The 11136-nt window shown below is 38.5% G+C and overlaps 1 pseudogene; it reads left to right on the plus strand.

The window, feature by feature from the left end:
• Positions 1 to 9467: 9467 nt before the first annotated feature.
• LOC124964133 (40S ribosomal protein S10-like) lies at positions 9468 to 9999 on the plus strand (annotated as a pseudogene).
• The last annotated feature ends 1137 nt before the right edge of the window (positions 10000 to 11136 follow it).

Genomic DNA, 11136 nt, shown 5'->3' on the forward strand with positions numbered 1-11136 from the left:
TAAATTCCTATGAGTAGAATTGCTGGATCACACTGTATGTATTTTATCCACACTGCCAGATTGTTTATAAAAGTCATTGTACCTATCTATATCCTATCAATATAAGAAGTACTCATTTTCCTCACAGAAATAAAATTGTTATAGAGTGATAAATTAAAACAAAAATCATTGTTATATTGATTTTCTATTAAGAAAAAGAGGTCATATCTTCAAGGGAACTGGGTGTGGTGGTGAATGTAATCAGCAATTTGGCAGGCTGAGACAGAAGAATTGCAAGTTCAAGGCCAGCCTCAGCAACTCAGCAAGGCCCTAAGTAACTTAGTGAGACCCTCTTTCGAAAAATGAAAAGGGCTGGGGATGTGGTTCAGTGATTAAGCAACTCTGGATTCAATCCCTGGTACCAAAAATAAAGATAAATTTGTTTTTCAGGGGTTCTGAGGAGGAAGAAACATCTGGGAATGCAGGACCAAGAAATTCTCCAAGTGGGGAGCCCTTGAATAAGACCTAGAATAATAGAACTATGACAGTCAAGACAGAGGCAAGGGAAGAAGTAGAGTATGGCAATGAGCAGGAGCATAGAGGAAAGAAAATTGCTTATAAGTGACCTGGTTTGTTGAAATCAGAGTAAGTACAGCCTGTGTAGCCAGGGCAATATGCCCTGTAGGCAGCAAGGAATCACTTAAGCAACAGTTGCCAGCCCCTGCTTTCCATGGCAAGCACTGTGGAGCTTTAAAAATATCAATGCCAAGCCCCTCCTCAAACCAATCAAATTAGAATCTCCAGTAGGAGCTTTCTTCACAGGGGATATTTTGTAGTCAGGTTTGAGAATCACTGTATTAAGGACAAGAGGGGAGTGACAAGCTCAAAAGTGCGTTTACAGGGTATTTAGTCCTAGATGACATGTAGTTTACCTTTAACAGTTTGAAATATGTCAGAAAAAAAATCACAATTAGTTAGAAATTATGTTTAATTTCCTCTGTCATTTCAAAATAAAAAACACTTATTCTACATCTCAAAATAATTTATTTTTTCTTTTTATGGGAAAAGATCCTTCACCTGGGTGTAATTCACAGTATAATTCACAGTGAAAACTACTCACATACCAAGTGAAGCAGAGACAGCCTGGCTGCCCCAGAATTCCCTGCAAGAACGGGTCTCAGAGCTGGGTGAAGCAGTGCCTCGACACTAGGTGGAGCCATGGATTGCAATTAAGTGAAAAAACTGTTGCTGCAAAGAAATACAGTAAAGTACAGTCTGTAAAAAAAAAAAAAAAGAAAGAAACCATATACTCTAATCCCTCATTTATTTTATTTTTAAATTATTTTTGTGTGTACAAAAATTATCTACTTTTCATATAAGTTATGTATTCATAATAGTTTGCAATTTACAAAGTAATGAGGCAATACTGTCTGCACAGGGAATTTTCTGGATTCCTTCCACATCCACTCTCTACCCCACCATGGGCCAGGAGAAGCTCATCTAAAGGGATGCACTCATAAACTCCTCTGCCCTTGTTTGTACACTGCGAAACACTAGCATGAGAGCCAAGGGCCATGAGAGAATGGGGTCAGGGTATTTATTTCCCCATCTGCTATTGAGCTGGGCTATGGGTCAATAGTGGCTGCATTCATCTAGGGGAGCCTGTGGCTTCTATCCAGTAGCTTCTTCTATACCTACAGGTCTTTCTAGGTTCAGGTCCACTTACTCCCCTCATTCCCTAGGACCTAGGATGGTAGTGATTCCCATTCAGCTTGCCCAATGGAGAGTGTGTTACCATCCTTTGTTGTGTGCCTTAGCCCTGTCCATACCTTTGGAAATAATTCTGTCATTAAACTCTCCTCAGTTATACCTTTTGAATAAGCCATGTTTTTCCTGTTGGGATCCTAACTGGTATAGTCTCCCTCACTTGTCTCTTCCATACACACCCAGTTGTCCTCCCAAAGCAACTGATTCTTTAGCTTTCCTATATTTATGTACAGAAAAAGCATAAAGAAATATATGCACTCCTTTCACCCTTATTTACTCAAATTACTTAGTATCTTTCAGTTTCATTTTCCTCATATATGAACAAGAAGAAATTATAGCATACTATATACTCAGTTCTGTACCATGGTTTGGTTTGGTTTCCACATAAAATATCCTACTGATCATTCTGTAGCACTGCATAGAAATTTTCCTTATTCTTTTTATGGCTGCATTACATACTATTTTACAGACATACTCTCACTTTTTTAGCCAGTCTCCTACCGATAGATATTAGTTATTTCCAGTCATTTGGTATTATAAGTATTGTTATAAGGAATAATCTTATAATAAGGTAATTTAAAAAAATGCTCATTTTATTTCCTGTGCCTTATTCAATAGGTCATTTCTAGAAGGACAGACAGGCTAGTTATTTTTATTCTTTTGCTCTTTAAAATCAATTAAGCTAAAAGGGAATCACTATGATTTTTTTCAAGCTACAAATTAGCTATCTTATCATGAGCACTGCATATCAATTTTCCTAATCTGTAAAAATCCGGGGGGGGGGATGATATTATATTTCCATTCCAGCTCTATTATCCTGAGGTTTCACATTGTCTCTTCCAAAGAACAGAATTTTTTATTCACTGTCTCAAAGATTTCTTTCTTTGCTTTAGTAATGTTGGTCACATGCCCAGCAGAGAAAATGCTAAGTCACTGAGTGGTATTTTTTTTCTTTTTTGGTAATTCAAGATCATTTCTTGAACTATACCAAAACATGCAATTAACAGTAAAGCATAAGCAAGGAACTTCTGTATTGGGAGCACATGACCTGTCTTTGTTTGAGGCAGATCATGTGAAATCGATACCAGAAGACATTCTTGCCTGGGCTGGCTGCAGTGGGGAGCAGAGGAAGGAAATGCCACACCTAAGGGACTCTTCATGCAAAATGAACAGGAAAACTCCCTTTCCTCCCTCTCGCAACAAGAGTAAAGTGTTAGTCTCCATCAGACCCCTCAGATGGGGATTAAACAAGATACCTTGGGCAAAAAGTCAGTTTCTCATTAACCTCAGGAAAGGGAGTTGTTAGAGAGTAAACTTTATTGCATTTAGCATTCAATGACTTAAGCAGATGTATTGGGGGAGGAGAGTGGGCAGAAGCAATCAATGTGATTTTTCAGTTGGGGAAACAGATTGCTGGAAGAGATGTGTGACTTTGCTACTTGCCAGCTCTGTGACTTGGGGCAAATTACTCTCCATGCCTCATATATAAAATGGGGACTTAATGGTTTCTAGCTCAAAGGACAATTATGTTATGAAGATTAAATAAACACATAGATTAGTATCTCACTTGCAATAAAAACTTAATAAAAAAGTGTTTTGTTGTCGCTGCTATTTTTGCATGTCGAGCTTCAGAATACAGCTTCAAAGCAATTCCCTGCCATACAGTAAGAAATTCAGCAGTCTATCCTGTAGTTATCAGAAAGAGATCACTTCAAATTTCTTCTGAAAGCCAGGTAAAGAAACAAAGAGGAGCTACATTAGAAGGAAAATGTCATGACAATCAGAAGAAATGTCTCATAACTGGAATTATAAGTAATACATTTTCCACCTAATCTTTTTTGAAAGGATGAATCTGAATTTCTTGTTAAAAATGTTCTGGGGTTTCTCTAACTTTCCTGAAAGGATTTGTGTGTGTGTGTGTGTGTGTGTGTGTGTGTGTGTGTGTATTTGCCCAATAGTATCTAAGACGTTTCACTTGTCTCTTCTCCAAAATGTAGAAACAGCAAATAAGTTTCTAACCTGTTAGAAAAAATAAATCATATGAAACAGCATAAAATTTGAACTCTTTTCCATTGAAAAAAATCAATATTGGCATATTTTTAAATTGTTTTGCTATGTAAGATTTCTGTATTACTTTACTTACATCATTCCACTGATTCTCAGAGTGATAAGAGAATAGACTGTATTTGGTTCACTTAGTGAATATGGAGTATGACTTTTTGTATGTTGATTTTCTGTTTCTTGAAAAGCTACAGCAAGATATTGATGAGTTTATGCCTAGTTGTTGACATTTGCAGGATTACTTATCTTTGGAATCCTCCTATTTCTAAATTTTTCTAAAATAAGGAAGCATTTTTAAGAATTGAAAACTTTTTAAAATTAATATTTGCTATTTGGCTTATTTTCCTAAAAAAGAAGAAAGGAAATGAACTAACTTGATTGCTGTCTAGAAATGACCCAGAAAATAAGTATATGAAATCAGCATTTACCATTGCCTTAAAAAGAGGAAAATTTTCAATTGTCTAGTTCTTGATACCAGCATAGGTAGGTTCTTGGTAGGTCATCAGTGTTGAATTTCATGATGCTAATATCTCAGAAAGACCTATCTCTATTCTTTTCAACAATTCATTCATACCCTAGTCACAAGTCTGACCCTAGAAAAGAGGACTAGAAATTCTTTTAGATGAAAGGATTGAAGAGATAATAGGAGGTCCCAAATGCTGTCAAATAGACTCCTCACTACTACTCTTGTTCTGAAGCTATGAACACCTGGGATTAAATGTTGAAAAGAGAAAAATGGAAATTTTGATATTTTACCCTATTTTCTTTTTGTGTGTGGGAATGTGTTTAACTTGGGTTTTGTTTTGAATAACATTTTATCTTGAAGTCACATGATAACATACAGTATTCAGGATTCTCAGTTCCTCTACTGAAGAACCACACTTGTATCTTTAGTAAACAGCCTGAGAGAGAATAAGGTGATATAAAAAAATGAAGCCCAGGTTGGGGTTTTGCAAGATGTCAGTTTGTTTCTCAGAGGAATCTCTTTCACAGTTGCAAAGTAAAGTTCTGGATATTTTGGCCAAGGAGTATTAACCTTTTGCACTTCCTTATTTTATCAACGTCATCGATAGCTGTAAACTCCCTGCAAATCCAGAGCCTTCTGCATTTCACAGAGCACCATGCAAGTCCCAGGTATATACAAGATGACTAAGTCATGCTCCCAACTTCTGAGAGCTTATAGTCTTCTCAGAGAGACATTCTCCTGACACAACTGAGGAGCTCTTGAAAAGCATATCAAATAAACCCTATTTAAAGGTTGTATTAAGGTACTTATTCATCTGGGTTGTACTTCAGCAAAGCCAAGAACCTCAGCAGCTGGGGGCAACTCATTTATAATCCAACAAATTCTCTCTTGTTGCCAAATTCAACAGAAAAGAAAAGTTTATAACACTATTCACCACACTTCTGACATCAAATGTGTGGTTTGCTTTTCGTGTCAACAACCAATTCTCCAACTCTGTGGACACAAACTGGCTGTCCTGCAAATTCAATTTACTTTTTTTTTTTTTTTTTTTATGGTACTGGGAATCGAACTCAGGGCCTTGTGCTTGTGAGGCAAGCACTCTACCAGCTGAGCTATCTCCCCAGCCCTCAATTTACTTCTTATACTACCTGAGATTAGTATCAGACCCCACAGGTTAAAAGCTCAGTCTTACAGGATTTCCCTCATTTCAAATACCAATCCCAAGTCAGACCTCCAATATTTCAGGCGAACTTCAGGCTATAAATCAGGGGTCCCCATAACCCTCTCTTCAGGTTTAATTACTTCCTATAATGGCATCAAGATCACAGGGAAAGAACTTCTTACATTGACTTGTTTACTATAAGGGATATGATAAAGGGAACAGATGAATCCCTAGATCAAAGATACACAGAGTAGGATCTCATAGAATCCCAAACACAGGAGTTTCTGCCTCATGGAATGGAGATGCAATGTCCCTTCAGCTCATGGATGAGTTCACCAACCCAGAGCTCTCCAAATCCCATAGTTAGGGATTTTTTTTTATGAAGGCTTCATCACATAGCCATGATTGATTTTTTTTTGGAGGGGAGGTGTATTGGGCATTTAACCCAGGGATGCTTTAACCCTGAGCTCTTTTTAAAATTTTGAGACAGGTTGCACTAAGTTGCTTAGAGCCTCACTAAGTTGCTGAGGCTGGTCTAGAACTTGCAATCCTCCTGCCTCTGCCTCCTGAATCAATGGGATTACAGGTGTGAATCAGCATACCCAGTTTATGCTTGATTATTAATTCTATCTCTAATAGCTCCCCCTTCCTCAGAGGTGGAGTGGGGCTGAAGTTCCAAGCTTCCAATCATGACTTGGTCTTTTCGGGAATCAGCCTCTATCCTGAAGCTACCCAGGCACCCACCAACAGTCATCTCACTAGAACAAAAGATGCTCCTGGATTCAGGAAAGGGACCTAGGAGCACTGTGTAAGATACTGCTGATGTGTCCATCATTCAGGAAATTACAGGATTTTAGGAATTCTGTGCCAGGAGCCTGGGACAGAAACTAAATATATATTTCTTGTGATATCACACAGCCCCTCTAAATGAATAAAAGTATAAATTTTCATTTCTAATGTAAAAAAATCCATATAGTTTTATCATGATCACCTTTTCTAGTTCTGTGAATGTTTTTACTGTAGAAAGTGCTTTCATTACACTCTAAATCCTATGACCAAAATAACATCCTCAGAGTTTCTATCATCTTTCCCTAGATCTGAAGAGATATGAAAATTTGGTGTCAATTCTGGGAAGCCTATTTCTCTGCTGAATCTGAGTCTTCTAAAGATTCTGACTTTATTCCTTATACTTCTTTTCACTGATGTCCTTTTCACAAAATGGAGCTAAGGTGACCTTGCCTTCTGAGTTACACATTAGCATGCCCTTGACCTCTTGCTTACAATCCAATTGTTACACCTTTAGGACCAAATGGAATTCTTCTCTGAGAATCCTCTCAGTAGCTCTGCATTTCTTTCGTTGTTCATTCATTCGACAAATATTTCTTCCAACGCTTCACTGTAACTGGCATTATGCTTAGAGGTAGAAACAAAGATAAATGAGACTTGATTCCTTTCTCAAGAACCTGACATCCTTTAGAGAAAAACCAGACAAGTGTGAATTAGACAAAGTCATCCCTTCTTCTTGGAGGCAACTCTGCACCAGGACTCAATCTTGGTAGGTGAAGAGCAGGATGAATTTTAGTTCCTTTTGGCAGTTTTCACCTGGGGCCCTTAGGTAGGGCATAATCTGAGCAACCTTATGCTATGGGCTCAGATATGTAAACAGTGTATTGTAGTATAGTGTGATGAGGACAGAGGACAGAAAGCCTAAATGATAGGGTGGAGAGCCAGAGGAGGTTTCACAGCAGAGGTTACATGTGAGTGGAGATCCATCAGCCCATCCAGTGAAGGGGATGGGAGCAAAGAGCAGAGGATATACAAAGCCACACAGGTATGAAAGCATTTTAAGGACTCTTCAAGTCACTGATGATGGCCAGAATGTCATCTGCAGAATAGGGGGATGAGGGTGGGAGAGAGTTGGTTAAAAATGTCATCTGCAGAATGGGGGGATGAGGGTGGGAGAGAGTTGGTTAACAACTGAAGCTGGAAGACACTATAGCAATGATTAAGACTCAGATTCTACTCAAAGTGTGGCACAGGGCAGCACTGACATCACCAGGAAACCTACTAGAAATGCAGAATATTAAAAAAAAATGCAGAATCTTGGGTCCTGCCCAAGTTCTACTGAATTGGCTCTTATATATTGATGAGGTCTCTGGGTGATTCATGTGCACATTTAAGTCTGAGTAGCACTGGTTTAGGTGAGAGCTCATGAGAACCAGAGGTTTGCATTGAACATATTCTCCAGGTATTGCCAAACACTGCAATTCCCTTATTCTTTCACAGGTCTTCTGTCAGTAGATTTACCTTCAGCTTGTTTCAGTGACATTAAGTGTAAGTCCCAGTTATGGAAAACAGAGACATGAAGAATTTTAACTTGCCTTTAACAGTTAAATTAAATTAAAATAAAAGGAAGGGAACACAGAATTTTATACTTTCCCTTTCCTCTTCTCGCCATCTTTTATACTTACTGCACAGCTTTGCTTAACGTGAATCTCTTCCTGGGTGGAGTAGTAATCCTAGTTTAGAAATCATTCAGGTTGGAAGAATGAATGATGAAGAAGTCTTCAGCTGGAGGCAGTGTCTAAGCATACCTGGGGCAGCTGGGAACAAAAGAAAACAGAAACAACCCTAAAATATCCTAGAAAGAAAGAAAGTCGACTGTCTTCTCTACCTAGCCCAGTTTTACTCTTATCTCTTCTGCTTTGTCCTTTTTTGTCCAGTCATTCATTATATATGTATTGAACACTTAGTATTTGTCAGACACTGATACCTGCATTTCCCTAGTAAACAGTAGGACTTTCTACACTTTCAGATATCCCAGGAGACCCCAGCCCTTCTCCAAAGCCCCTAAATACACCTCTCACCTAGCCCTTCCTGGACCACACTTTCTTCCCTAGCCCCAAGTGCCTCATCAGAACACTAACTAGAAAGATACAAGGTTTCTATTTTCTGTTAAACTCTCTACACTTGGACTTCCAGGATTCTTTTTTTTCTATCAAAGGGGAAAAAATTCCAGGTTTAAGTGGAGCTTTAGCACCTGTGGAAGATTATTATTAGAGTTGACTGAATGGGAGACTGATTGTGACTTTGGTAGGACACTGAGGTCATAGCTTGGTTGTATCTTTACAAATCATTGACTAATTTCCCTCAAAAGAAGGGTGGGTGTGGTGGCGTACACCTGTAATTCCAATGATTAGGGAGGCTGAGGCAGGAGGATCACAATTTCGAGCCCAGCCTCAGCAACTTAGTGAGACACTGTCTCAAAATAAGAGGATGGGGGGAGTGTAGCTCAGTGGTAAATTACCCGTGAGTTTAATCCCCAGTAACCTCCTCTACTGCTCCAAAAATAAGTAAGTTTGAGGTGCACCAAAAAAAAAAAAAAAAAAAGCAAAAGAGAAATAACACTAATCGCTGATATGATATGATTTTCATGATGATATTAATTTCTGGAATATCATCATGAAAAATTCATAAGGTTGTAATAATGTCATCAGTCTCATAGAAAATCACGTTACTACAAAACTGGGACAAAGGAAAAGTATAGAGGAGAGGGTACAGTGGTTTTTGTTTGGGTTTTTACATCAAATGCTATAATGAGACTACAAAAAAACCACTTTGATTGCTTACAGAAGTTTATAGTTCTGCTAATGTTTCTCTCTCCCTCTTTCCCTCTGGTATCTGACTTCTCTAAACAGTGTGTGTGCAGGGGCAGGGAGAGGGAAACATTAGGGGGAAAACATGCAAATAACAAGGTTCTACCCTAGTGCCACCAGAGGCAATTTTAATTTTTGAGAAGATTAAAAATAATAGTTACACAGCAATCATTAGGCAGAGATATAATCTAGACCTCCATATTTCTCTTATTTCTCTTAGAATGATTTTATTAATTAGAGTTGTTTAAAGGCCTGCAGATTGCTTGAGTTAAAAAAAAAAGACAAAGAGGGAAGAAATAGTTGATAATTAATTAGTAGGTGAAGACCATGTTGAGGGTCAAAGGGTTCAGTCTGCCTTAGAAAGAAGCTTTCTGGGACCCTAAAGCCTCTGCGATGTTGATGCCCAAGAAGAATCAGATTGCCATTTATGAACTCCTTTTTAAGGAGGGAGTAATGGTAGCCAAGAAGGAAGTCCACATGCCCAAGCACCCAGAGCTGGCAGATAAGAATGTACCCAACCTTCACGTCATGAAGGCCATGCAGTCTTTCAAGTCTCGAGGCTATGTGAAGGAATAGTTTGCATGGAGACATTTCTACTGGTACCTTACCAACGAGGGCATCCAGTGTCTCTGCGATTACCTCCACCTGCCACCTGAGATGGTGCCTGCCACTCTACGCCGCCGTAGCCGACCAGAAACTGGCAGGCCTCGGCCTAAAGGTCTTAGGGGAGAGCGACCTGCAAGGCTCACAAGAGGGAAGCTGACAAAGACACCTACAGACGGAGGGCTGTGCCCCCTGCTGCTAACAAGAAAGCCGAGACTGGGGCTGGGTCAGCAACCGAATTCCAATTTAGAGGAGGATTTGGTTGTGGACTTGGTCAACCACTCAGTGAAGTTGGACAGGATTAGTTTGTTTTGAATAAACTTGTAGTCAGAAAAAAAAAAAAAAAAAAAAAAAGAAGTTTTGGGAAGGCTGTTGTAACTGAAGGTGTGTGTCCAAGTGTGATCTGTGTGTTTATGATTATCCACAACTTACTGGTCTACAACTTACTGGTCTAAGGGCAGAAACTGAATTATTTAGATATTTTTGGGGATTTGTGACAGCAATTTTAGGTCTATTGAATCTAATGATTTAAAAAATTAGATTTCTGTTTTATATGTCTTGGCTTATTTCTTTTCTCTGCTAAATTATTTTTATTGTAGTTTATAAAATCATTGGTTTGTGAAGTATTAGAGATCGAGGAAACAATGTAACGGTTCTCTATCACAGTCCATTTGAGATGGCTGGTCCAGATTGTGTCAATACTATTGGTTGCTTTCAGGGCTATGTCACCGTATGACACCAGAGGACACCATCTCCATGTCCAGTGGCCCTGACTCCTTATTTGTCCTCAAGACCCTGTTTCATAAGAAGGTTATGAATTATCCACCTGTGACAGCAGTTGTGCCTTTATATGTAAACATAATTTTGAATGGGCAGGGGTAGTTTGCAAGCATAAGTGATCAGGTGCAGATGTACAAAGCAACTTATGTTTGAAACCTCAGATTTTAATTAACCTTCAGCAACCGTTTTGAATCCCCAAGACAGAATGATATCATCTCTATGCCTATTACATAAGAAAACCTATGGGGTCTTGCCACGATCTGGCTGAAACTGACTTTTTCCTTTGTGGAAGTTTTGTAAGCAGAGAGAAAGTGTTTGAACCTGGGCTCAATTAGTTACAATTTGAGGTCAATGTTCACTAACCTAAGCAACCATTTATATTTGCTTAGAAATACTAAACATTTCTCTCAATACATTTCTCTTCTTATTTTTTTTTGTTGTTTATACTCTATTAACTTTTATTTTTTATTTTTTGTTTGTTCTAATTAGTTATACATGACAGTAGAATGCACTTTGACACATCATACATAAATGGAGTATAACTTCTCATTCATCTGGTTGTACATGATGTAGAGTTACACAGGTCATGTAATCATATATGCACATAGGGTAATAATGTCCGATTCATTCTACTATTGTTCCTACCCCCACTTAATTACATT

Source organism: Sciurus carolinensis, chromosome 14, assembly GCF_902686445.1.
Source record: "Sciurus carolinensis chromosome 14, mSciCar1.2, whole genome shotgun sequence".
Lineage (NCBI taxonomy): Eukaryota > Metazoa > Chordata > Mammalia > Rodentia > Sciuridae > Sciurus > Sciurus carolinensis.